The sequence below is a fragment of the Sus scrofa genome, chromosome 4, assembly GCF_000003025.6.
Source record: "Sus scrofa isolate TJ Tabasco breed Duroc chromosome 4, Sscrofa11.1, whole genome shotgun sequence".
NCBI classification, from domain to species: domain Eukaryota; kingdom Metazoa; phylum Chordata; class Mammalia; order Artiodactyla; family Suidae; genus Sus; species Sus scrofa.
The window spans coordinates 103,084,175-103,106,057 of NC_010446.5; the positions used below are offsets into that span (position 1 = coordinate 103,084,175).

Here is a 21,883-nt window from a genome sequence, read left to right on the forward strand (position 1 = left end):
AAAAAAAAAAGACACACCCCCAAAAAAACTGGCCCTTGCAGTTCCTATTGTGGCGCAGCAGAAATGAATCTGACCAGGAACCATGAGGTTGCCGGTTCGATCCCTGGCCTTGATCGGTGGGTTAAAGATCTGCATTACCGTGAGCTGTAGTGTAGGTCGCAGATGCGGCTTGGATCCTGCGTTGCTGTGGCTGTGGTGTAGGCCAGCAGCTGTAGCTCCGATTGGACCCCTAGCCTGGGAATCTCCATATGCCACGGGTGCGGCCCTAAAAAGCAAACAAACAAACAAACAAACAACCTGGCCTGTGGTAGGTGTCCAGTAAATAGTCATTGTGTCCCCAAGGCCAGGCGCTGTGCTAAACACCAGGATGTATTAACGCATGTAATCCCTCCACAAACTTATGAGATGGGCACCACTTGGTGGTGGTGGTTATTATTATTACGCTGCCCATGTTGCCGAGGAAGAGGCTGGAATACAGAGCGGTTAAGGCACACAGCTAGTTAGGGGTGGATAAGAACTCAGACCCAGCCGTGTAACCGTGTTCCCAACCACTTTCCTGCTTCGAACACACTTCATACAACATGACCGGGCCTGGTGGGAACCGTGACAACTGGAAAAGGCTTCCTGTGCCCAAAAGCAGTCCATTTTATTTTAATCCTCTTCTGGACCCAAGCAAGAGCGTCTGTTGCCTTATTTAGCCTCTAGGCCACCAGTTGGAAGAGGCTCAACCTAAAGTAGAAATTGCAGACAAAAATAGGCTTTTATGGGGTTAGGAGGAATAGAGATTGAGAGAAAGATTGCCCAGCCAGACTGCGGGGGTTAAGGAATCCACAGGTGTCTTTTTCTTGGCTGTTTGCCCTTTGGCAAGAGGGTCCATGCCAGGGAGGCTCAGAGATGGCTGCCTGAACAGAAATCCCGTGGCCGGGGGGACCCTTCCAGGAGTGCTAAGCTCAGGCACCACCCAAATGACAGGCAGGCTGTCGACTGTCACAAGCTGGTCGCCTGGGACAGCTGCCGCCACACAGAGGAGGGACCAAACCACAGAGCCATGGACATGTGTATAGTCTTGGCATTGCTGCAGTGTTAAGGCACCTCCCTCGTGTCCTCCTAGACCCCCCCAGATGGTCAGTTTCTTCGTGGTCGGCTGTCTTTGATTTTGATACCAGCTTGCTGCTGACCCCAATCATCTCACTGTAGGGTGTCCAGTCCAGGTGGCCCCAGGGATTAGAACACCAGCCAAAGCCTTCAGAAATGTCTTCACACGCTAATACTCGGAAGCCACAATGTTTATTGAACACCATCGGCCACGTTAATGTCATGACCCAGACTGTAGGAAAGATCGAAAGGACTTTTTCTCTTCCATGAGGCGGCTATGATCAAAGAAGAACCCATCCAGTCTCTCCATGCAGCACGCAGCAGCTCAGATTTCTCGGTTCCCTTAACACTCCCTCAGTAACCACGGCTTGAGCAGCTGGTGGTGCCCACAGTGTGCTCTGGAGGGGCACTGGCAGGCAGGAGACAGCTATAATCCCCAATGGTGAGAGAAGATGCATCAGGCGTGTGGGCCAAGAGCTGTAAGAATGCAGGGCAGGGGTGAGGGCGGCGCTCCCGTTGTGGCTCAGTGGTTCACAAACCCGACTAGCATCCATGAGGATGCGGGTTCAATCCCTGGCCTCGCTCAGTGAGTTAAGGATCTGGCCTTGCCGTGAGCTGTGGTGTAGGTCGCAGACGTGGCTCGGATCCTGTGTGGCTGTGGCTGTGGTGTAGGCCGGTGGCTACAGCTCTGATTTGATCCCTAGCCTGGGAACTTCCGTATGCCAGGGGTACAGCCGTAAAAAAAAAAAAAAAAAAAAAAAAAAAGGAGTGCAGAGGGGGCCACCACACACCCCGGCTGGGAAATGTTGTTTATTGGAGGGAAAATAAACAACAGAGGGTCCCTCACAGCCAGGAAGGACTATGGAACCATCCCAGGGTCCAGCCCTGCAGCACAGAGGGTGCCCTAGAACCCAGAGGTGCTCAGCAGAATCCACTTCTCCCTCTACTTGAGCTGAGATGAAAGGAGTCCTGTGCTGGGCCAACTCAGCGTCCCTCCGCCCTTGATGTCCCATCATTCCATGGAGCAGAACTTGCCCCTGGCATTCTGCGTCTCACCGAGCCTCTCCTGTAAGGCGAGGCCACCACCAGCCTCTCTGTGCATCCTGGCTATGATCTTGGCAAGCCCTAAAGACAGGCACACCCAGGTTCAGATTCCTGCTCTGCTGCTCACTGGTCCTGCAGACCTCACACAATCTGCTGACTCTTCCTGCGTCTCTGTTTCCTCATCAGTAAAACGGAGATGTGTCTGACTCAGAGGAACACTAGGATTGAGAACAGGCAAGTTAGAACTACACATATTGTGTTAGCACAGAGCATGCAATAGAATTTTCCTTTTTTTTTTTTTTTCTGCTGTACCCACAGCATGCAAAAGTTCCCCGTCCAGGGATCAACTGACCCGAGCCATGGTGGCAGCAGCATCAGGTCCTTAACTGCTAGGCCACCAGGGAACTCCTCAATAGAATTTTCTATGAAGGTATAGAAAAGTGCTTTGCAAACCATAAAGGCCAACGCAAATGAGTTATTATAGTTCCTGTTACACGGGAGCTCCACGAAAGCAAAGATCTTGTCTGTTTCATCCATGACTGCACCTCAGGAGTCTGGCCTGGCCTATAGCAGACACACAGTAATATTGATGACACAGATAGACCAATGCTCACCCAGGAGGAGGCAGACAAACTGAGAAGTCAGAGGAACAGGACTGGATGCCGCTGCCCCTCACAGCGGGCTCCCTCCCCTCCAGAAGCCTGCAGTTCTTGGGCAGGAATGTCACCCTGGCTGCCTCTCCTCCACTCAGTCTCAACCCCCAGATCTAACCCTTCCAGAACCCTCTCCCTCCGGCTGCAGGCTGGGTGGCACATGCACACACAACCTTGCTCCATCCAAGCCGGTTCCAGTCACCACGTCCAGGTCTGAGGGTGTCGGGAACACAAAAGGACCAGTCTTGGAATTTGTGGCCAAGACACAGAAAGAGAGTGCTGGGTTCTCTCCCCATATCCAAGCTGCAGCCTGAAATAGCTGTTGAGACTACAGAAAATCTCAGAATAGCTTTTGGCTTCACCACAACTCCAGGCCAGAGCACAACACATACCCAGGAGGGGCCAAAAAGGATGCTTGCACAAGAAACTCATGGCGTGGGAACGTCCTTTGGGGAGAACAATGAAAATCATGGTACAAAACCCAGGCTTGTCCTTGTTTGGGGATGAGTGACAGCATCTTCAGTGACCCCAATGGTACAGCCAGTGGATGACCACAGTGGTCAGGTCATGGAGCCACCAGTGTGGCCAAGGCTACAAGGGCTTAGCGCTGGAGTCAGAGCTTCTAAACATCCATGAGGGCTTCAAAAGTATTCATCTCACAGCTGGGAGGGTATAGGGGCCTTAAGTCACCAAGCATCACATGTGCCAGGCACGGAGCTGTGAGTCCAAGAGACATTATCCTGTTAAGTTCTCATACAGGACTGAGCGAATGGCACCATCATTCCCATTTGACAGGTGAGAGAACTGAGGCTCATGGGCCTTGAGAAGTTTGGCTCGATCGGTAAATGACAGAACTGGGATCTGAGTGTTGGTCTGTGTGATTCCAGGGCATTTTCGCTGGGGCTGCACAAATGGGGAGCACCCTGACCTCTCGAGAGGAGACAGGATAGTGAAGCGGACAGGTGCCAACGCTTTAACATGGACAGACACAGGGCTGGAGAGCCCGGAGCGCTCCAGATGGCCTCGTGGTCCAAACCCTGCTCCAGAGAGCTGGGAGGTGTAGGCTAGTGGGGCCCAAGAGGAGCCAGAGCAAGCCAGGAGGCCACCCTCCCCGCTGCTAGGCTGGCACCACTTGCTGTTTCTGCCTCTGGAGTCACTTCCCTTCCATCCCATCTCCTTCTCCAGGGGGTACCACATCCCCCTCCCAGGGTCTCAGACTCTTCCTCAAGAACAGACATGGTGCCACTTTTCAACCAGCACCATGCTACCCTTAGCAGTGGCTGTGGGAAGCAAGGAAGGAGGGGTCCTGGGCGAGAAAGAGCTCAGACTTAACCATGACCTAGGTTATCCCAGTCCTCATGCCTATTCTGTGGCCTAGGACCCTCAATTCAGCCAACATGCTAGCATCCCCTGTCATTGTCCTTTCTCTCCTTTTCCGTTTCAGGTAGGGACCCTCCTCTCTAGAAATAGACTGGGCAGGTGAAGATGCTAGGCAAGGCGTAGAGAAGAGCCCACCACGAGGGGGCAGTGTGGAGCAAAGTCCCCATCTGCCCCTCTCACCGGGGGCTTGTTTTTCCTTCCTCAAAGCCCCAGACCAAAGGGCCACCAGTGGACTATTCTAGGGGATCCACAAGCTTTGCATGGAGAGCTTTTCCCCAGATTGTTTTTGTTTAAAGTATAAGCTTATTCCGAATCTCCTGATGACACGTATAACTGGGGCCTGCCCTTAGAGGCTTCCCTTGACACTTAGGAATGCCCGGCTGCACTTGAATTGGCATAAACGAACTAGCAAAGAAGGGAGGCAGAGGCAGTATGGAAACAAGGTGTTCGTTCTGGGTGAAGGCCATGTGATACCATCACACCAAGGGTTTGCAGTTATTCCAACAGAGCAGCTGGTGTGCAGTTTAAGGCAACAGGTGCCAAAAAACCTTAACCATGGCTGTCATCCCACCAGAGCAATCGACTTTCTGCAAAACCTCCTCTTCCATTCCACTAGACACGCGGAACTTTAGTTACCGTATTCTGCTGATGATATGCAACCTGTCCGTTTACTTTAGTTTTAGGGTTTGTGTTCTTGCGCCTTACATTGTGATGTGATCATGCTTCAGCCTGGGTGAGACATCACAGCGCTCAGAGTCGGGGAAGAGGGAAGGTGCCACGTGAAGCTCTAAGATGTGTCCTCTCGAGAAGAGGTAGAGGTCCCTGATGCCATGGGAAGAACTTGGGGACTTAGAACCAGAAGGACTGGGTACCACTCTGGGTTTGGCCGCTTCGCAGCTGCCACTTCCTTCTCAGGGCTGTGGCTGCCTTGGCCCGTTGGCTTCTACTTCTAAATTCAGGCTGCTAAGTGAGCTTCCTGCTGCCCAGCATCCCCCTTCACTGCTCCTGCAAGCTGGAGAGTCAGGGGCTTCCGGGGGATGAGAGGGTGTTCCAGTGGGAAATGGCCTGGGACTGCACAGTCCTGCCAACGGGCAGACCTGACCTGCCTGCCTGCTGCTGCCGGCCCCTTGCTCCCTCCTCCAGTGAAGCTGTTGGTCACTCTCCAGGGAGTCCATTAGCAGGTGCAATTAAGCACCAGAGCATGACAAGCCCTTCATGGAAAGAGGCCAAGCTGGCCCACACTGGCTTAGACTGTCCTGTCTCATCAGCACACCGGCAATTCTGCAGACCTGGGATAGAGATAGAAGAAGCTCCCTCTTTTCAAGCGTGGAGATAGAGCCAACACCATCTAGCAAAGGAAGTTTCTGGAGCCCCCAGGGCCTCGTCTCTCCGGGACAAGTTCCCTCTGCTACTGGTAAGACAGGGATGGTCTCCCTTTCTTCAAGCTTCCGGTTGATCATCAACATCAGTAAGAGTCAGCATTTCGAGGAGGGCTTTGGAGCTTGGAAAGGATGTTCACCTATATTATTTAATAATCAGAATAAAGAGCTCTGGGAGAAAGAATGCAAGACACAGAGGTTAATCATGTACCTGAAAACACAGTCATAAAGTGGACACCAGGGACCAACATCCAGACGTTTGGACCCAGAGCTCTTGTTTTTTCCGAAAGTGCTGTTTTCACTTTCACAGGGACGCTTGCAGCTGGCCCTGCCTTTGGTGTACTCACAATCCCAGATGTTCAGGCATTAACGTCCCAGCTTCTTATCTCACGGTCAGAAAGATACCAGGACGCATCTTGGAGTCACCTGGAGCCTTCACGCACAAACGTGAGAATAAAAGAGAATAAAATGGGGGAACTTTGGTCAAACGGATTTCCCGTTCCTTAGAAACGCCCTTCTCTTGCTTGTCACGGACGAAGTTCCTTGAACAGAGGACAAATATTTTCACTCGATAGCAGGTATTTGATCCTTTCCTGAGAGGGAAGGGCCGGGGCAGAGAGGATTAAGCACAAGTGGGGACTAGGGAAAGAGGGGAAGAAGGCTGGTGCTCAGAGATTAAACTTTAGCTCCTTTACGTTGCCTGACTATGTGAAAAATATATAACTTGAGGAACCAGACGCGATTGGAGATTCGGAAATCTTTTGTTTTAAAGCTGAGAAAACTCTTTTTATTTAAATTTTTTTTAATTTAATTTTTTTTTTTTTTTTTTTTGTATTTTTGCCTTTTCTAGGGCCACTCCCGTGGCATATGGAGGTTCCCAGGCTAGGGGTCTAATTGGAGCTGTAGCCACCAGCCTACACCAGAGCCTCCACAATGCAGGATCCAACCATGTGTGCAACCCACACCACAGCTCATGGCAACGCTGGATCCTTAACCCACTGAGCAAGGCCAGGGATCGAACCCACAACCTCATGTTCCTAGTCAGATTCGTTAACAACTGAGCCACAATGGGAACTCCTAATTTTTCTTTATGGCCGCACCCACAGCATATGGAAGTTCCTGGGCCAGGGATTGAATCCGAGCCACAGGGGCATCAACGCTGGATCCTTTCATTCCCAGTCTGGGAATCGAAACCGAACCTCCACAGCAACTTGAGGTGCTGCAAGGGGATTCTTAACCCACTGCACCACAGCAAGAACTCTGAGAGACCTCGTATTAAAGTGAAATCTCACTTGGAAATCCAATACTTGAGCAAGAACAAGCAATGGTGCTCTTCTTAAAGTGGAAGGGTGGGGGGCCCTGGAGTCGCACCCACAGTCCCAGGACACCTCCCCCTTCCTGGCTCCTCACAGCCCAGTCTGGCACAGTGTGACCATCACCTGACCAGATCATTTATCAGTTGGGCTCCAGGGAGACAGAGATGAGTTGCACCCAGGCCCGGCCAGCAATGAGCTTTCAGATCATTTCAACACAGGGTGATCTGCAGCCCGGCATGGTGGGTTAAAGGATCAGGTGTGGCTACGGCTACTGAGGCTCAGGTCTGATCCCTGGCCTGGGAACTCCATACTGAGGGGTGGCCGAAAAGGAAAAAAAAAAAAAAAAAAAAGAAGAAGAAACCAATGCTTCTTGGTTTCCCAGGAAGGAACCGAAACCAATGGTAAAATTTCAGGACAGCCAATTTCAGCTCACCAGAAGGACCAACTCGTGAGTGATGGAAAGTCAAATAGACAGCTGTCCACAGCGGGGGGTTCTCCATCACTGAACTAGTCGATCAAGGGCCGTCCGTGGTGCTGGGGTACAAGACGGACTGATGGCCTCGTGGGTCTGGGCCAGCTCTCAACTGGGCTGATGGAAGGGAGGCTCTGGCTTTTGAGGCCCTGCTTGGAAGAAAACGTGGGGAAGGAGAAAAAGTTGAGCTGCGCCTTTGAAATTGTAGGGAGAAGCCCTAGGTGTGGAAAGCTGTCCAAACAGGGTGCTTATGGGCCTTTTTTATGCCTCTCGCGAGAAGAGGGCATCTTCAAGCTCAGAGCTCAAGTCTGCAGGAGCTGGCTGGGGGCTGGATGTTCCTGATTTTCTTCAGCCGACCTGCGCTGGGCGGGTGTATGCCTTGGTACCTGGGAACCACAGGATCTGTCTTTGTATTCTCTTAGGCAGCTTTCCTCTGTATTCCGTGTGATGCTCTGTGAGAGGCTTATGGATTTCCTTCCAAAATCATTTTTGAAGTATATGCAAGAAAAACATGAATTATGTTTATGCAATTTTCATAGGGTAAATATTTTTAAGAAAGGCATGCCATATGGAAAACGCCCTTCTCCTGAAAGTCTTGATGTTGGAATTTCCAGAAACGATTACTATTGATCCAGCATTTACCACCTCAGGTCATGTTGACAGGTGACTTAGAGTCAATGGTTACTAACACAGCTAAGATAGCTTGCTTTCTAACTTGAACACATGTTTTCTATTTAGTCAATATCCACTGTATATATACTTTTTAGTCCCAGAGACATTTGTTTCCTATGGACCTGTGGCTTAAAGGAGGAAAATTTCACATGAAAAACAGAGTTATATGGTTCTCAATCTGTCTGAATCAAATGAGCAAACAGACGCACTACTTCAAAGCAAAGGTGAACAGTCGTGGCCTTTGATTTCTAGAAAAAAATGGAGGAGCGCTGTTATGGATGAAACAATGGTTTGGGAGCAGCCTAATCAGGATTATCACAAAACTATCACAAACTTGTTTCACAGGGGCAAACATTGCCTCTTATCCTGGTTTTCCTTATTTGTGAAGGTGCCACACCCTCGCCAGCCACCTGGACATAGCCGGCAAATTTCCAGTAGGCGAATGGGTCCTCGTGGGCTGGGGAGCCCCACGGGCACAACAGACGACCCCTGGGCAACTCAGCTCAAAGGGCAGCCCCAGATGGCCTTCCCACCACAGGACTTCCGAGTGGGTCAGTCACCAGGCAGTGTCCTGGTGATTCCTGCTGGACTGAGCCTTCGTGATAGAAGAGACCAAGGGAACCAGGGAACCAGACCTGGCCGGGAGAGCTTCGTGACATGGAAAAGAGGGGGCCTGGTGTGGGTGCCAGCGCCAGGCCACAGCCCTTGCATTTCCTAGAGAGGGTGATGCTGGAGGCCCGCCCCTCAGACTAGACAGAGCAGTGCGCGCTACTCCAGCAGGAAGGGGTCCAGCCCGTGCGGAAGGTGTTCAAGAGGCAGAAGCCTAGCCAGGGGGCAGGGTCCATGAAGAGCTTGCCAGCTTCCTTCCCTTCCTTGTCTGGATAGGATCTTAAGGCCAGACGCTCACAAGACCTCTGTCCCCTGGAAGAACTGCAGCTGCTGAAGGAGAAACCAGCATTGGTCATGGTGCCCACCCACGTCCATTGGTCCCAGACCACCTGCTTAGACAGTGTCCTGGCCTCTCTGTCCCTCCCCCCCACAACAACCTTGCGGGGAGGTGAGCCAGGCAAGCCGCATGGCTGTCCTGCTTGTGCCGCTGAGTCTCCAGGCTCAAGGCTACTAGACTCATAAGAGGCCCATTCAGCGCCATTTGAAATGGGACCGTCTAACTCCAAAGTCCAAGCTCTTTCCGATATTCGCGCCACCTTGCCCACATGCCTCAGACAGGCCGATGGGCACCCTCCTTCCCTCAAGGAAGGAGTTTACAGACTGCTTCGTGACTCTGGAGTCCTTTTGTGAGATGTGCCGCTGATGTATTTGTAAGACAGACAAACTCATGGAGCTCAGGGAAATTGAATGACTGGGCCAGAGCCATGCAGCAAAGCCAGGGTCCCACGTGAGTGTGCTCAGCCTCTCTCAAGAATCCTGAAGGAGAGTTCCCGTCGTGGCGCAGTGGTTAACGAATCCGACTAGGAATCATGAGGTTGCGGGTTCAATCCCTGGCTTTGCTCAGTGGGTTAAGGATCCGGCGTTGCCGTGAGCTGTGGTACAGGTTGAGGACGCAGCTTGGATCCCGAGTTGCTGTGGCTCTAGGGTAGGCCAATGGCTACAGCTCTGATTAGACCCCTAAACTGGGAATCTCCATAAGCTGAGGGAGTGGCCCTAGAAAAGACAAAAAAAAAAAAAAAAAAAAAAAAGAATTCTGAAGGAGTAAAGGGTCTGGCAAGCAATGGAAATGATGGTCCCTCCCAATGAAGGGCCGAGGGTGAAAATCTTCAAATATTCTCATTTTCTTTTTTAAAAATGTTCTATTGACATGCAGTTGATTTACAGTGTTTCAGGTATACAGCAAAATGATTCAGTTCTGCAGACATAGATCTGTTCTTTTTCAGGTTCGTTTCCATTATCAGCTATTGCAAGAATACAATATTATACGGTAGGACCTTGCAGTTTATCCATAAACATTTTCATTTTTTAAAGCCCCTTAGACCACTCAGCTTTATACCAAAAGTAGGCAAGCCAGGGCTTTTATGATTATTATTTTAAGTGGGAACACAAGCGGCTTAGCAAAGCAAAAGTGATTCATTGAAGGAAGCCTATACGGCTTTGACTCATGATGTTCTATCTGTGGCTGTGGGGTAACGGAGGCAGTCCTGCATTTGGGGTCAGAAGATAGGGGTTGCGTGATCTTGCGCAGGTCACTTCCCCTGGCTGAGCCTGTATCCTCCTGTGCAGTCCTGCACAGTCTCCAGGGAGAGGTGGTGACGCGCTTATGACAGCGTGTGTATCAGAGGGACAGGTAGTGCGTCCGTGGCAACTGGCCAGACCCTTTCCTCATGCCGTCGTTGCGCCCCTTTCACTTGTGATGATTTCCCGCTTCCTTCACTGTCTCCTGATCAGCTCCCCGACCTGGCCACTGTAGTCAGTTCTCCATGAGTGTTTTTCTAACGAAGGAGCAAACAAATGAAAGGATGCCTCCAAATAGCACGATGCCGACTTTGGCTTTCGTTTTATAAAATACAGATAACACGTGAATTGCAATGCAAAGATCCCATTTTCCAAGCCTCTGGTCATAGCCAGACACCCAAAGATGGTCAGAAGTGGCCCAAAGTACTGAACCTTCTTTCATTCCTGCTCCTTTGGCACACGGAGCTCTGCCCCTAATGAGCTTTGCATGTTCCCCAAGCATTTCCCCAGGGCTCACTTCACCACGTCCCTCCAGGCGCACCAGGTATAATTGAGTCAGGCAGCTGAGCTCCCAGAGCTGGCTGGGACCTCACGTCCCCCACCCCCCACCTCTGCACCGTCTCACACAGGGAACTGGGAACTGAAGCCAGGGACGGAGAAGGGACTTGCTGCAGGCCCTTTGGAACCTGGTCAACAAGTCAAGGCGATAGCTTACACTGATAGTTTGCCCAGAGGCTTTCAGCCGGGCCGAGTTCCTGCCCAGGCACGAGCTGAGAGCAGGGCTGCCAGAGGTCCTGGATCGCCGGAGAGCAGAAGTTTGGCTCCCAAATGGGGGATTGTACAAAAGATGCAAGTCGCATGCAGAATTCCGATGACTTCAGTAAACATGTACGGAGCATCTGTCACGAGCTGGGCGCTGGCTTTTTAAGGTAAAACATGGGAGGGTCACAACAATTCCTTATTTAGGGCAGTCACTCTAGGTGCCCACACTCGGGTTTGTGTCCACTCTCCTAGGGGGCAGGGATCCAGGCAGTGCGCCGTCCTTTCTGTCCTGGGGGCGTCCTGCTCTGGTCTCCAGACTTGTCGTCCAAGAGCCACCCTTCCCCTTCCTGAGACTGGCCCTGCTGTGCCACCTCCCCTTCTGCTCCATGGCATCCAGGGCTTCCTTCTGCCCCCAGGGATGGTGGAGGAGGAGGACAGCTGTGAAGGAGAGCGTCACGACACTGTGACCCTGGGGACAGGGACGGGCCAGCCGCTGCCCTTCCTTCAGCCTGGCAGTTGCCCAGGGCTTTGACAGAGAGGTTCCCCTTCACCCCACTGTTCTGTGCCCTCCAGAGACGGTGGCCCAGGACCGAGCGGCAGCCGGGCACCCTGTGCATCAGTGGGCTCCTGAGGAAGGCAGGGAAGCAGAGCCACACAAGCCGGGTGTCCTGACGGAGAAGAAAACAGAAAATTCCAGGAGAGGAAGTGGTTGCAGGTGCAGGGCCAAGGAAGAGGAAGTGTCTGGGGCGCTCTTCTCGGCCTGGCTGCTTCGAATCTCGATATGTCTCAAGGCTGGAAGTCTGGCCAAGCTGGAAGGGGCCTCGGTGACCATACAGTGGACTCCCTTACGTCACTGGGGAATCCAGGGCCCAGAGAGGGGAGGGAGCCGCCCCAAGGTGCACAGCTGCATAGAGCTGAGCAGGGCAGACTCACTGAGCACGTCTGGGGGCCGCTGTCCTCTCCCCCCCAACACCCCGACCCAGCGCACCCCCTGCCCAGTCTGCTCTCGGGCACTGACAGACAGGCAGCTTCCCTGATGGATGGCATGCTCAAGTTTAAACCTTGTCGGTCCTGATCCAAAAATAGGTCCAGCCGTGCGACTGCTGTCAGATTTCAACGGCAGCTCCACTTCTCCTGGATTCTGACCACAGCCCGGGAGGATGCGGCTGGGGATGTGACCAGCCTCTGATGGTCCCCAGTCAGGGAGACCCAAGACACACCCAGAGCAAGCTTCGGAGGCCTTGCGGGATGAGACGGCCGGAGCAGGGCAAGCTGCACTGCACCTACAGGCCACGCTGCAGAAGGCTGCTCACACCGGCAGCTTCCCCAGAGCAGCTGGACACACCTTAAAGCCCATCCCCCCTGCTCAATATCGTGTAACAAGCATCCATCTGCTTCTGAGGTGTGATGGGCACAAACAGCACAGCAAAAGAAAAGTGAAAAATCCCAAGACTTCATTCCGGCTGTGCTGTGTGACCTTGGGCCAGTCCCTTTACCTCTCTGGGCCTCCTTTTCCTCATTCGTGACACGAAAGCAATGGAAGCATGGTCGGCATAAGCCCTCAGATCTTGCTCACTCCCCTTTGGTCAGGGACTCTCTCCTTACCTGGCTTCTGTGGCTCTGACCTCAGAGTTTTTAATCACAGGAATCTTCGCCCCCAGAGTATCGAGTGGAAGAATGAGTCCTCTTTACAGAGAGGAAGGCCATTCTGTAAGAAGTTCCTTTCTTTTACTTTCTCCCGTCGTGCTTCCTAGGGAACACGCAGGTCTTGATGTCACCGAGCTAACCAGAATTAGGCCAACTTTCTCTGTGGGTGAAAAAAAAATGAGGTTTTTTTTGTTTGTTTGTTGGTTTGGTCTCTTTAGAGCCACATCCACAGCATATGGAGTTTCCCAGGCTAGGGGTCAAATTGGGAGCTACAGCCACTGGCCTACACCACAGCCGCAGCAATGCTGGATCCGAGCCGTGTCTGTGACCTACACCACAACTCACGGCAACACCACCCACTGAACGAGGCTGGGGATGGAACCTCGCCTCCTCATGGATACTAGTTGGGTTTGTTCACCACTGCGCCACGACAGGAACTCCAAAAAATTAGTTTTTAATGCATATCAAGGGCCTCCGTAAAGAAACCACTTGTTTTGGGTTTTGGTTTTTTTAGGGGGTTGGAGGCAAGCCTGAAGCATGCAGAAGTTCTGAAGCCAGGGACCGAACCCATGCCCCAGAGGTGACCCTAGCCACAGCAGTGACAACGCTGGATCCTTAGCCTGCTGTGCCACCAGGGAACTCCACCACTTGGATTTTTGATCCTGAGGTCATTCCATATCTAATTCTATGTGAAACTCAGAAACTCTTTCTGGTACCCAAGCTCTAAGCCCACACTTTGACCATGTACATTTATTCTTGAGTTGGAAAGAAAGGGGCGGGGATGGGGGTCTTTTCTCCTGTCACATAAGGCTTCCCTGCGCCCAGGTGCACCTCGCGCTGCCATAGGCAGACCCCCACACAGGGCACAGCCTGTGCGACTGTCCATGGCGCCTCGGGTCATCAGAGTGGCCTGTCTCGTGCTTCCTCAAACAAAAGTCTAGCTTCTCTTTTCTTGTGCCTTAGCCCTGACAGCTAAGTAGGAATTCCGTCTCAGGAAACCTGAACGGGAACCTTTAAGATTGGATTTCGTTGTATAAAACCAAGTGGTTCCTTTGGTATGCGTCACCATCCTGTGCCACCGTCCCAGTGCCTGAAGCAGAAGAGAAGTGGGCTTTGCAAAGCACCCAATTCGGGCAGCTCTTTCTGGGGTACCTGGGCTTGCCTGGGCCCGAGCCCTCTCACCCCTCTTTCCTTCTACCTCTATCCTAGGCCCCCTTTATCAGTTAGCTCTTGTTACGAAATTGCGGGGTAGCAACCAACCAGGACACCTCAGGGATATACTCAAGGCCCTTGGAGCCTGGGCTCAGAGCTGGCACTTGGCATTTCTGCCTCATGCTACCTTCCAAAGTTTGCCCGTAGAGCAGGGGGATATTGTGATTTAAGAGGAGGCACTCCAGGGAATTCCTGCTGTGGTGCAGTGGGTTAAGAATCCAATTGTAGAGGCGCGGGTTCAATCCCTGGCCTGGCACAGTGGGTTAAGGGATCTGGTGTTGTAAGAGCTGCAGCTCAGATCCCATCCCTGGCCCGGGAAGTTCCACACGCTTCGGGTTTGGCCATTAAAAAAGGAGGGGGGCTCCAGAGTTACGCGGCAGATGGGCCATGGACAGAGGTAAAGAATGGGGGCCGTTTCTGACCATAACCTACCCCCCCGCTCCCAATTCTCCTGTACCCTGTGTGGTCATCAGACCCTTCCTCCTGTGTCTTCAGCTGCTCCGTCTCTTATTTGATCAGACCCCATGCCAAAATACATTTAGAGCTTTCCTGTCCTAAGACCAAGGCATTATGTAGCCTCCGAAGCACTTACCACCCTCCCTCCATTCTTTGGGAAATGTATCCAGAAGGAAATAGTATAAAAGGAGAACGTGCATACGTAATGTAACAAGAATAGAAAGAATAGAACGATGCTGTTCCTAACAGTGAAGTTGGAGGCAAAGGAAACCTCAAAGGAGGAGGAAGCGTTTGGCAAAGGGCTGCACATGGTGGATGGATGTGTGCTATCCAGACGTCACCCGTGATGGTTATGAAGACTAGGCGATAATATTTTTTATAGAGCCATGTGAGATCAGGTTAACTGAACAAATAAAATTTAGAGATCCTGCTGTAGGGCACTGGAAACTCTATCTCGTCACTTATGATGGAGCGTGAGAATGTGAGAAAAAATGAGTGTGTACAGGGATGTGTGGCTGGGTCACCTGCTGTACAGGAGAATATTGACAGAACACTGTAAACCAGCTGTAACGGGAAACATAAAAATCATTATAAACATTTAAAAAAAAAGAAAATTCAGACCACACATACAAAACCTCTGTTAACCATACCATGTGAAACTGATGAAATCTGAGTAAGGTCTGTGGATTGGACCCATGCCAGCATCTGGGGTTTGATATTATATTTACGTGAGACATTATTATTGGGGGAAACTAGCTGAAGGGTACATGGGACCTTTCTGCTCTATTTTTTTCAACCTCCCATGAATTTATAATCATTTCAAAATAAGTTGTTTTTTTTTAAAAAGTCCCAAACCTGACATAGAAAAAAATTAAAACCCTGAAAAATAAAAAAATTAAAATCTTGAAAAAAGGGGCTCTATTATGTGATTGAAATAGAGGGGATTTCCTTCCTTTTTTTTCTGAATTTTTCCATGTTCATTATAATGTAAGGGAAATATTTTTAAGAAAAAAATCCTAGATTCCTCCAGGGCCATTTCTTCTGGGCCTGCGTGCCTCTTCCTCAGGCACATGGCTGGTGGCTGGCATGGCCCCCTGTGACTCTCTTACTTACCCTGGCCACCTGCCTCTAGACAGCATGCTCCCTGAGGCAGGGGCTGGGTCTGGTCACCTGTGTCCTCTCTCTCCCCTTCAAGTGCCCAGGCCAGGGCTTCATACACACGTATCAACATTCAACAAATGTGTTGAATCCAAAACTCTCCTGGATCCCGGGGATCCAGAACCAAATTCAAGGCACGTGGATGAGCACTTACCATCAAAGGGCTCACAGTCTCCAGACAGGTGTGCGTTTACAGTCCACCAGCAAAGCTCCAGGCGGGGTGGACAGAGGATAGTGGGTGCCTAGAGGAAGGGCTGGCTGTGCCTCAGGTTGCAGGGAGGTCTTCACGGTGACTCTTGGGCTGGGCCATCGAGTGGGGAGGAAGTAGTTACAGGCAGCTCAGAAGTATATTTTCCAGATAAAAAGACCCCTTGGACGAGGACTTAGGGAAGTAGAAAGGCCCAAGGATGCACAGGCATTTTGAACTCTCCTTTTCATCCTGAGATATTTCAATTAGAACGATTCCTTTCTTTTTTTTTTTTTTTTTTTTTCATTTTTATGGCTGCACCTGCAACATATGGAAGTTCCCAGGCTAGGGGTTGAATCAGAGGTGCAGCTGTGACCTACACTGCAACCTGAAGCAACACTGGATCTTTTTTTTCTTTTCTTTTCTTTCTTTCTTATTTTTTTATTTTATTTTTTTTATGCTTTTTAGGGCTGCACTCACAGCACATGGAGGTTCCCAGGCTAGGGGTCAAATTGGAGCTATAGCTGCTGGCCTACCCCACAGCCACAGCAATGCCAGATCTGAGCCATATCTTTGATCTATACCACAGCTCACGGCAATATAGGATCCTCAATCCACTGAGCGAGGGCAGGGATCAAACCTGCAACCTCATGGTTCCTGGTTGGATTTGTTTCCACTGAGCCACGAGGGGGACTCTGCAACACTGGATCCTTAACCACCTGAGCAAGGACAGGGATCGAACCCACATCCTCACTGATTTAGGTTGAGTTCCTAACTTGCTAAGCCACAATGGGAACTCCAGAACTATTTCTAATCAGAATTACGCAAACGTTAATAAATTTTGTTAATATTTCCCAGCATGAACTCTGTTGAGCCAATTTATTTTCTTTGTCAATTTTTCTATACAATGTGGTCAGATAGTTTCCTATTTTTCCTTACTTTTATGTTATCCGAATTATTTTTGCTATAGCTTCTTTTTTATTCCTTTTGCAGTTAAACAAAAAAGGTTTCATCTATTCATCTCTCTGCTTTGTTCAAATTGTACTAACATTTGCCCTTATGAGCATGCATGCCTTTCTTTCTTACCAACTTTGACTTCCCTGGGTCAAATTTTATATAAACCACTATGATCTAGGATTTTAACATTTTTGTTAATTTGGGGGTGAAAAAACAATTTCACCAAGCACAGCATTTGCCGTTATGGTTTTTATTTTGTTTAGAGCTTTTCTACCAGAAAGATTCTCTGGAAAGTGAGTAAACTATGGAGCATTTTTGCTTCTTAGAGTCTCCACAACAAACTGAATGAATCCATGAAAGATGCAGAAAGCAAATGCCCAGGAGGCCAGACCCCAAGAGACAGGGCAAGGCTGCAGCCTTCTGGCACCCTGCCTGCCACACACAAACACAGGCAGGGGGGCTCCCTGCTTCCTTTTGTGGGAGAACAAAACTCAGTGCCTTTTAAAGAAGACAAGAAAATCCAGGCTCCCTACACGGTATCATTCACAAAGTCTAGTGCACTATAGAGAATCACTAGACGGATTAAGAAGCAGAAAAATGCCACAAGTAGACAAGAGGAAAAACAGTTAATGGCTGCCAGTGGAATTTTTTTTTTCTCTTCTTTTTCTTTTTAGGGTCACACGTGGGGCATATGAAAGTTCCCGGGCTAGGGATCAAATTGGAGCTGCAGCTGCTGGCCCCAGTCATAGCAACACCAAATCCAAGCCACCTCTGCTACCTCTGCCACAGCTTGGGGTCACGCTTGGATCCTTAATCCACTGAGCAAGGCCTGGGGTCGAACTCATATCCTCAGGGACACTATATTGGGTTCTTAACCCACCGAGCCACGATGGGAATGCCTGGAAATTTTTAAATAGGAGGAAAAGGCATTGGTTGTGTATTTCAGAAGGACCACTCAGGTAGCCTGTGACCTAAAGACCATTGAGAAAGGCCTGGCCTAGCTGGGGACAGTGAGTGCTGTTAGCAGCGTGTCCTAGTGACTCTGCAGAAAGGTGATAGAGATGAAGGCAAAGGTCCTGCAGATCTGGGAGTTTTGTGTCTGCGCTGTGGTTGCATAATGTCAGCCTAACGACAGCATCCCATCCACGCCCTCACGTGAGGAATGAGGGAAGACTCAGAGACATAAGTGATTTCCCTAAGATCCCACAGCCATTGCAAAGGTGAGCCTGGAGTAGAACCCAAGCCCCATAACTTTCCCACGTCACATGGCCTTCCTGTGACTACCTGGTGCTCAAACAGGCTCTTGGCGATGACGCATGTGCCTTCCCACGGGGGAGTCTCCGCCGTAGTTTCTGAGATAACGGCCAACGTGTCACTTCTTCTTTCTTCTCCCACGTGGCATGAGTCAGCTGTCAGAGTGACAAAAAGGCATCATAAACCAGACACAACGTCCACTTGCATAAGTCATGGAGATTTGAGGCTGCCGACGTTAGATTTCTAGAAATGTGCAGGCTTCAAGTTCACATTTGAATCTGTTGAGCTGCTGCCCAGAAGCAACATGAAGAGGTGGGGCCTGTGGCTTTGATCCACCATAGTGCCCCGTAGATGGCACCCAGAGGGAAAGGAGAATACATCCCAAGACCTCACTTGGCACTGGCAAGTGAGGTTGTCAGCAACACCGGCAGCAAGTGAAGGATGGCAGTGGGTAGGTCATGGCCCTTTCCGGATCCTGGGCACAAGCACATGGTTGTGCATGTGGGTATTTTCCCTCCCAAGACAGCCACCCCTCACCCAACGCATCCCTGGGCTGCCCTTGTCTCCCAGGAAGTGCTTTCCAGTGTCTAACAATAAAACGAGCTCCCTCCTGTTCCCTCCTCCTCCCTAGAGCTGGACAAGCCCGAGCTGCACCACAGGGGGTTCAGTCCAACTGGGTCTTACAGTTCTTCCTTGTGCGTTTGCTGCTGGCTGAGGCTTGGCGCTGGTGCTCAGGGTCAGGCGCCGAGAGGACCATAGTGGGGGTTGGCCATGACCTCTAAGGCTCCTTCCTACTCTATAATAGATAGAATTCTCCTATCGGTTACAGAGGGAAAGAGGCTACCCTTACTGAGCACCCTCCTGGCCAGGTCGGTGACATTGATTTTATGCACATCATCTAATTTAATCCTAAACACAACCATTGCGAAGCAGACATCCTCATACCCACTGTTTGTGTGAATCAGGAAACCCAGGCTCCAGAGGTCGGGTCTTTGCCCTGGGTCCCGCAGCTCATCCCACGCCTGCCAGCTCCCTTGGTGGCGCTCCCTCTGCCACGTCGCGCTGCCTCCAGAAGTACAAAGAGGGGACAGTGGGGGAAGTTTGGGGTCTCTGTGAATTTGTAACTGAGTGCACTCATGACATATACTCGATGTAATGGGCGGAGGTCTGGAAAAACCAAAGTATGTTAAGGAGAAGTCGCAGCTAACCCCTGTGTGTTTCCTACCCGTGTGCTGTGGGGTATTCAAATCTTTACAAACCAGCCGTGGCAGATGATCCGAAACCAGGAGAGAAGTTGAGGGTAGAGGGGTGTGTGTGTGTGAGAGAGTGTGTGAGCGTGTGTCCACTCTGGCATGGACATGAGCCTCAGCAAGTGTGGCCATGGTGTCTTACACACACACGGGTGTGCGTGTGTCTGAAGATATCAGGAAGCCTATTTCCACAGATAAACCATTCATTTATTTCATTTTTTCAAAGCCCAGAAAACCAAACCAAACCCCCAAAAGCTCCTGCTTTTTTTTTTTTTTTTTTTTTAAAGATAGTCTTCAAAGATCTATGTGACTTGCCATTTTAACTTCTGGGGTTTCAAACCATTTATTTAATCACTTAAAAGTGCATAAAGTGGCAAATTCCGAGTTCTTAGGAATCAATTGCAAAGAAACATACATCATGACGTACCCGAGTGAGCAGTCTGTTCGCTCTTGCTGGTTGGGTTCTCTGGAAATCCTTATCTAGGGTTTGCATGCATGTGTGGGACCAGGAAAACCAGGCCAGCCCAGTGGACTCAGGGAGGGCCGGACTGAGGGGAGAAGAGACGGGCTGGTAGATTTCAAGCCAGAGGACCTGCATTCTTTATCTGCTCCTTCTGGAACTAGGAGAACTTAGCAACCAGCTTATTTTTAGAAAGCACTTCAAGTCCTCCACCAGTATACACAGGCACGAAGAGAGGCGCTTATTGGCCCGATGGATGCCGCCACCATTCCCAGAGGGAATCACTGGTGGGAAGAAGGGCCGCCTGTCAGGACTGGCAGCCTGGGGTAAAGATGTCTGCAGGGGGTTTGGCAAGACGGCCTCTGGCGGCAGATGTCCTCATGCAATGCTTCGCCCCTGCCCTTCCCCGCCCCTGGAAGCAGGCTCCCAACCTGTCGCAGAACTTCTCTGGCTCCTCAGAGCAGGGAGGCGTCCTGGCGACCCTCCACCTCAGCAGAGAAGGGGGTCTCAATTCTGCCTCCGGCTCCAGGGCGCAAGCAACCACAGTGGAAGCTCAGTCATCAGCTCCTGAATGTATGAAGGTACTTACTCCCCCTCCTTCCTGCTCTGCCCAAACAACAAAATTTCCTGGGCTAAGTCAACAGCCAGCTGTCCCTTTTCACCTGCAGAGCCATCCAAGAAGTGTGGGTTTACCAGCCACTCAAGAGGAGAAAGTTCTAGGTAGACTCAATTTGTTCTGACTGCACGCGCGGGTCCAGGGAGCAGAAGAACACAACTGAGTTGTAGAGATTGTGAAACTGTGCCACACCCAAGGCCGTCACCCGTGACTGATCACAGCAGGACGAGAGGTGGCCCAAGGACCATCTCAGCAAAGCCGCCCTGGCAGCCACCAGGCAGGACCAGAACTGGCACCCCAGATGGAACCTATAGGCCGTTCCAATAGTGAGTGTGGGCTTTTGGACTAAGTTTGGTACATCAGGCATGAACAAAAGCTCCTGAACCCTAGAACCCTGCAACTGGGGGAAAAACAAACACCCGGGGGGAGAGGAGGGGCCCCTTCCTGCCTGCCTCACTGACTCAGGCCACCTGTCGCCTGGTGCTGAGACGCTGTGTTCAAGCTCGGGGAACCGGGACACCCATCATGCCCACAGAACCACAGGAAACACTGGGGTTCCAATCCAGGGCCTCCCCACCCCCCACGTCAGGGTTCAGCTCCTTCAAGGCGAGCTTCCGCCTCCTCACATCAGGAGCCTGAGCCCCTCCTCTGAGGTCCCTGTCATCTAGGCTGCAGGCACCGCCCCCCCCGCCCCCCCTACCCCAGCCCGGGTGCCAACCCTTTCCCGCCCACGCCCTAGAAATGGCCAGGTTTCAGTGACCTTCCTGAAAGCAGCTGGATGTGAGATTGTTTGGAAACTCAAGCTGCTCCAGGGACTGACTTCCAGCCATTCTTCTACCTGGTAAAGCTCCGCTCCCCCAGAGACTGTTGTGTGCTGGGAACACGACGACCCTCGGCAGTCTCTTCAGTTCCTGGGGTGTAGGTTTCAGGGCTCAGGGGCGATGTGCGCAGCCAGCAGCCGGGGAGGACACTCACCAAGGGCATCGCTCCAGGGGATCTCGCCTGACCAGCAGGGAGCCCGGAGCGCGGGTGCAAGGAGGAGGTGGGCGCGGCATTAGCTTCATTTATGCTGGGCTGTCAGCACTGCCCCAAGCACTTTGTATTATCATTGTCATCCTTGCCAAACATGTAGTGAGCCCCTGCCTAGGGCACATGGCTTCTGTGATGCAGCTGTGACAGTCCTGCTGGGGAAAGAGGCTATTCACAGAAAGTGACAAATATCCAGCCCGCAGCTCCCATGCTCAGAGCTGAATCAACAGCACAGGCACAGGTAAGACTACACAACGTCTGGGAAGAATGTGAAAAAAATAAACATTAAATTAGTATCTGAATCAAATATCCATTTAACTTCCTCCTACCTTTAGTATGTCTTATATGTCCCTTAAAAGGCTAAATTGAGTGTTTGGGACCCAGGGAAGAAGGAATTACTAGGTAAGATTTTTAAAAAATTGTTTTAAAAGGCAATAAATCACTTTTTTTTTTTTTTTTAAGGGCCGCAACCACAGCACATGGAGGTTCCCAAGCTAGGGGTTGAATTGGAGCTACAGCTGCCGGCCTACACCACAGCCACAGCAACGCGGGATCCAAGCTGTGTCTGAGACCTACACCACAGCTCAAGGCAACTCCAAATCCTTAACCCACTGAGTGAGGCCAGGGATTGAACCCGAGTCCTCATGGATACTAGTCGGGTTCTATAACCACTGAGCCATGATGGGAACTCCCACTT

The 21,883-nt window shown here is 51.0% G+C and overlaps 1 long non-coding RNA gene across 7 annotated transcripts; it reads right to left on the reverse strand.

Annotated features, from left to right (window-relative positions):
- On the reverse strand, positions 1,269-21,660 carry LOC110260336. 7 transcript variants are annotated; one of them, XR_002343465.1, is made up of 5 exons: positions 20,996-21,660; positions 17,862-17,986; positions 12,566-12,767; positions 7,301-7,488; positions 1,269-1,572 (listed from the first exon to the last, which is right to left on the reverse strand). It is a non-coding gene; the product is annotated as an uncharacterized LOC110260336 (long non-coding RNA). The 7 variants fall into 7 exon arrangements; XR_002343466.1 differs by lacking the exon at positions 1,269-1,572 and adding an exon at positions 2,399-6,093; XR_002343464.1 differs by lacking the exon at positions 7,301-7,488 and having other exon boundaries at positions 20,996-21,657.